Raw genomic sequence first — 6,000 nt, 5'->3', positions numbered from 1 at the left:
CTCCCGGGCAACTGCCAGTGTGTTTATGCCTTAAGACGGTACTGCGGCGAGCTGGCAGAAACGTATTTCGTCTGCCGTTACGTTGTGAGTTCAAATTCCGCCGAGGTCGACTTTACCTTTCATCCTTTCGGGGTCGATAAATTAAGTACCAGTTACGCACTGGAGTCGATATAATCGACTTAATCCGTTTGTCTGTCCTTGTTTGTCCCTTCTATGTTTAGCCCCTTGTGGGTAGTAAAGAAATAGGTACTGGGTGACTTATAGTGGTAACGTCGCCCATTTCAAGTCTAGCCAGGCTCATGGGCCCGCTTTCCCGGTTTCTGTGGCGTATCTGTCCCCCCCCCCCAGCTGGACGGGACGCCAGTCCATCGCAGCGTTACTCAAGAAACAGGAAGAGAGAGTGAGAGAAAGTTGCGACGAAAGAGTACAACAGGGGTCGCCACCAGCCCCTGCCGGAGCTTCGTGTAGTTTTTAGGTGTTTTCGCTCAATAAACACACACAACGCCCGGCCTGGTAATCGAAACTGCGATCCTCCGACCGCGAGTCCGCTACGTAACCACTGGGCCATTGCGCCTCCACACTTATAGTGGTAAACGGATGATTGTTCCGAAGACGCTTGTATGTGTAATGTAATGATCTAACAGAATAACCGTATCGTTGCGTTGTGTAAGAAACGGCTTTGGTGCCTAGGGGTCCTCAGAATATTCTGGGTGGACATTAATTTGTAGTAATGCTAAAGTGGAGTTTCGAAATAAGTGTATCACTGTAAATCTGAGTGTGTACTATTGAATATTGTGGGGGCAGTGCCGTCCGGTGCACCCCCTTAGCGACGGGCATGGTAACAAGGATGGTCTTAGCCGATGGATGAGATTTGGAAGAAAGGAAAAGGGTAGGTAAGTGGGAGAATAAAAACAGAAAAAAAAAATGGAAATTTTTGTAAAAAAAAAGGAATATTACAAAAAATATAAAACAGACTCTCCACTTCACCACGCGAAAAAAAACCCCCCAAAAACACCCTTTCATGCGGGACTTCGTGGGGCTATTCCAAAACTCGGACCGACGGTCTTCCACATTTTCCGTCTACGCGACTATCTTATGTCATTCACAGGGTGGAGGTCAACCTAAGGGGATAGTGAAAAGATACGGTGCAATTGCAGTAGAATCGCAATTGGGGCCTCACGTTTGCGAAGCGAACTAACTTCTTAATAGTTTGGTTTCGTATTGAAGCAATAACGACCAGCCACCGAGGAAGCTCTGTGCTTACGTACCTGCTAGTAATAGTAGCTAAATCTTTGATGTCACACAAAAATCATACATTTAGTGGAAAATAAAATAATATAAGTCCTTGATATATTTTTTAAAAGAATGGTCGTGGCTGGATTATCTTTGATAACAGGCCTGCGCCTTAATCAAAGCTAACCTAAGTCTAAAAAGCAATAGCATAACATAAATCATAATATACTGCAGGCATGGCTGTGTGGGTAAGAAGCTTGCTTCCCAATCATGTGGCCATGGGTTCAGTCCGCTATGCGGCAACTTTCTTCTATTATAGACCTGGGCCGACTAATGCTTTGTTGTAAACAGAAACTAAAAGAAGCCCGCTGATTTTCTCTCTTTATATATAAATTCATTTTTTAAATGTCCTGCTTTGAAAACTGCATTGGGTACGATTAGTGAAATTTTGGTAGTAATGACTTATGTCCCTCTTAGTGTGAGGCATTTATGTGTAATAATGCCCTCTATACAATATATGTATGTATGTATATTCGCGCGTGTGTCTGTGCTGTGTTTGTCCGCCTCTGCCGCTTGACAACAGGTGTTCGTTTGTTTACGTTTCTCTAACGTAGCGGTTCTTGCAAAAGGGTCTGATAACGCCAGACTTATTAATAATAATAACAATAAATACTAGAGTTGATTTGTTCGACCAAAAATCAGCAATGGTCACAGTCCAACGACTAAAATAAGTTAAAAAGATAAAAATGTAAAAATCACACAGTCTTTAAATAGAAAGGGGAATGGCATTGTGTGTTCGATGATCAGGTACAGCCTTGTACAAAACAATTATAACAATAGGTTAAAGAGGTCGGTATACGTCATATAGCTAGGTTTGGATCATGTTTACCAAAAATTAAGGTAAACAGATGGAATGGAACCATGTCACTTGCGGGGTTGGTAGCGTTGGTGGAAGAACTGATTGCACCACGATTGGCTAGAATGTGTTACTAGCGGATCCAAAGACTCCGTCTTCGATGAAACAATTACAATAAAAAGTAAATTTGCTGTAGTTATTCTTACATTCATCGATGTGTTTATATATAGGTGTTTATATATATATATTATATATATATATATATATATATATATATATATATATATATATATATATATATATATTGCATGCGCGCTCGTGCGTGTATGGTATATATGTATGTGTATAATTCGCATGTATTTATATAATATATATATATACGGAGTAAACACATAAATGTGAAACAAGGTGGAAAAAAGAGTACTCAGATACCAGAGGTAGAAGTAATAGAGCTTTTGTTGAATTCTCTGCTGCTTTTAAATAAAGTATATATATATATATATATATATATATATATATATATATATATAATATATATATATATATAATATATATATTATATATAATATATATATATATAGATAGATAGATATGGATAGTTAGATAGATAGATAGGATAGTTAGATAGATAGATAGATTGGATAGTTAGATAGTATAGATAGATAGATATGGATAGATAGATAGATAGATTCAGATGAATATGGTACTTAAGTTAAGACACCAGAATTTAGTACGGTATTATCCATACAATTTTATATATATATATATTATATATATATATACATACATACAGATATGTGTGAGTATATGTGCACTCATGTCTATGAGTGTGTGTATACATACTTATATGTATATGTATGTATGTATATATGTGAGTGTGTGAGTATGTTGTTTACTACATTTTTACATCTGTCCTACTTTTTTTTCTGTTACATAAGTTATCGCTTTCACCGTTCTGTTTTTTTTTTGTTATCGCTGTTATTTCTCAACTTGTTATTGTTGTTGTTACTGTTATGGTTGTTCGTGAAAACATAAACAAAACCGTTCACCTATTTTTTTGCTGATGCAGTTTAGTTTACAAGCCCTTCCTCGCCAATTAGGGTGCCTAAGCTATTTTAACCTCCACTGTGATAGTAGTAGTAGTAGTAGTAGTAGTAGTAGTAGTAGTGGTGGTGGTGGCGGTGGTGGTGGTGGTGGTGGTGGTGCCGATGACGGGATAGTTTCTCCCTCAAATTACACTTATATTTTCCTTTTTTAAAAAAAAGGTAAGAAAACAGGGGGAAAGAGAATGGCTTGCTGAATATCGTAGTCCTTTATATATATTGTATGACTGAATAAAAAAGTCAAGTGTCCTGGCTGGAAGGTGTTGATCTGGTGAGCAGTGAACCCCCCCAAATGCCCTTTCAAAATTCCATCCTGAGAATCTTAATAATAATAATAATAATAATAATAATAGGGATTCTTTGGGGTTTGAATAATTCACCTCTGGAAACATGGGTGGTTCTTTCAACATCCTTAAACAACCCTTATTCAGGGACCTTTTGAGCGGGATGGGCTACCCAACCTGAAGAAGAAAATTCTAACTGGGCCCCACCTGCAGGTTCATGTGCTGTTTATCTTGATATGAGATCACCATGTCGCGCACATATGGTTGTGATGCATGTGCCTGTGTACCCTTATCAGACGAGTAGTCATGATGGGTATACTGGGCTTCGTATATTTTACCCCAGTGTCACTTTGATGGCATGCATGCTGCTCTCTCATCACTAATAATAATAATAATAATAATAATAATAATAAAATAATAATAATAAATGGAGTATATATTATAATCTGAGATACATTATGTCTAATTGAAAAGTAGGATAGGCACGGCTGGAACATACTTGATCGTAGGTCAACTAGATCTGCGGTCTACTACTACCACTAATAATAATAATTTCAAATATTTTTTGCCACAAGGGCAGTTTGGGTGAGGTGGGGATGAGTCGATTACATCGACCCCAGTGTTCAGCTGGTACTCATTTTGTCGACCCCGAAAGGAATGAAAGGCAAAGTCGACCTCGGCGGAATTTGAACTCAGAACGTAACGACGGGCAAAATACCTATTTCTTTACTACCCACAAGGGGCTAAACACAGAGGGGACAAACAAGTACAGACATATGTATTAAGTCGATTACATCGACCCCAGTGCGTAACTGGTACTTAATTTATCGACCCCGGAAGGATGAAAGGTAAAGTCGACCTCGGCGGAATTTGAACTCAGAACGTAACGACGGGCGAAATACCGCTAAGCATTTTGTCCAACGCGCTAACGATTCTGCCAGCTCGCTGCCCTAATACTACTACTACTACTAATAATAATAATAACAATGGATTTCAAATTTTGGTACAAGGCCAGCAAGTTTGGGTGGGGGTGGGGAGTAGATAAAGTGATTACATCGACTCCAGTGCACAACTGGTACTTATTTTATCGACCCCGAAATTAAAGTCGACCTCGGCGGGATTTGAACTCAGAACATGAAGACAAACTAAATGCCGCTGAGCATTACGCCCGGCGTTGCTTAACAATTCTGCCAGCTCGCCGCCCTCTCTGCCTTAATAATAATCATCATCATAACAACAAGGACGTGATGAGAGAGTTGCTGCATTGTTGCTTCACATGCTAGAAATAGCAGCCAAATCTCCTTTATTTGACATCACACCGTCTTGGAATAACAACTCATTGGATAATGAAATTCTGGGTTCCCTGCACGGCGAACTATTTCTTTACTATCCCCAAGGGGCTAAACACAGAGAGGACAAACAAGGACAGACAAACGGATTAAGTCGGCTGCACGGCGAACGTCTGCGATAGGTGACCCACATAGGAATAAGACGTGATTGTCACGACTGGAATGCCTTTGATTATAGGTTTGCTTGATTAGGGTCGACCTCTAGATAAACAACCACACGGAGCATCTATGCGATCGCTTGTCCTGTTAGAAATAGCAGCCAAAATCTTTTAGATACACTCCACTGTCTTAAAAAACGAAGAGACACAGGGTATATACGGAAACACTGGACGGTCATTGCTGGAACGCCTGTGATCATAAGTCTGCTCGATCAAGGCTGACATGAGACTGAATAATAAAAACACTTCTACTGCCACCACTGTCATCAACTTGCTAGAAATGGCAGCTAAATCTTCTTCAAGTCACAGTATAACGTCTTCAAAACAAACGAAAAGACACTGAATAATTTAGTTCTTTCTCAATAGACTAACTTGAAAATAAATATGGAATGGTCACGACTGGAACGTCTTGATCAGGGTTCATCTTAGGTTAAATAACAATGACAGCACTAGTAAATGCACTAAGAATACAGTAAGTGCTAGTGCATCATAGCTCACTCTGCTGTACCTTGGCAAAAGTATACCTCAATTTACGTCGGAAATTAGTTCCAAGACGTAACACGAAAAAGCATTAAAAAAACTTATAAACTTTTAAAACAAATAGTTTGTACATAATTTTATGTCTTTCATTTGACGTTCCACTTCAGTGTTGGTCTTCTAGGAATTTTTATTTTTGTTGTTGATTCTAAATATGTTAACGATGACCAACGCGAAGTCGCATAAATCGACGGGAGTTGAGGTTTATTTCTTTAAAATGACGTTAAGTCGGGGGGGGAGGAACTTTAACTCAAAACGACGTAAGTTGAGTTAAACCTGTATAGTTAGCTGTACTGTAGTGTACCTTAATGTGGCCCGTGTGCCGTGGTGTAGTTAGCTTGTTGTTGCAGTCAGCTGTTTGTACGCGACATACATAACAATTATACATAGGTACATCCGCACCGCATACCAATACATAACAATACTACTCTACATCTATTTAGTGACCATTACGTCGTAAACAATCTTCATGCCGACCAT

At 39.1% G+C, this 6,000-nt stretch overlaps 1 protein-coding gene and 1 long non-coding RNA gene across 2 annotated transcripts in view; both read left to right on the top strand.

The window, feature by feature from the left end:
- LOC118762847 overlaps positions 1-1,355 on the top strand; it is a 1,798-nt gene extending 443 nt beyond the window's left edge. The window contains exons 1-3 of the long non-coding RNA XR_004998591.1: positions 1-38; positions 247-263; positions 588-1,355. The exon at positions 1-38 is cut by the window's left edge and continues 443 nt beyond it. This is a non-coding gene — a long non-coding RNA (uncharacterized LOC118762847). The remainder of the gene's footprint in view (positions 39-246; positions 264-587) is intronic.
- The window catches only part of LOC115210840 (haloacid dehalogenase-like hydrolase domain-containing 5), a 36,699-nt gene that overhangs the window by 1,265 nt on the left and 29,434 nt on the right, over positions 1-6,000 (top strand). The window lies entirely within an intron of this gene.

This window comes from Octopus sinensis, linkage group LG4, assembly GCF_006345805.1.
Source record: "Octopus sinensis linkage group LG4, ASM634580v1, whole genome shotgun sequence".
In the NCBI taxonomy this organism is placed as follows: domain Eukaryota; kingdom Metazoa; phylum Mollusca; class Cephalopoda; order Octopoda; family Octopodidae; genus Octopus; species Octopus sinensis.
This window is presented reverse-complemented; position numbering and strand designations above follow the sequence as displayed.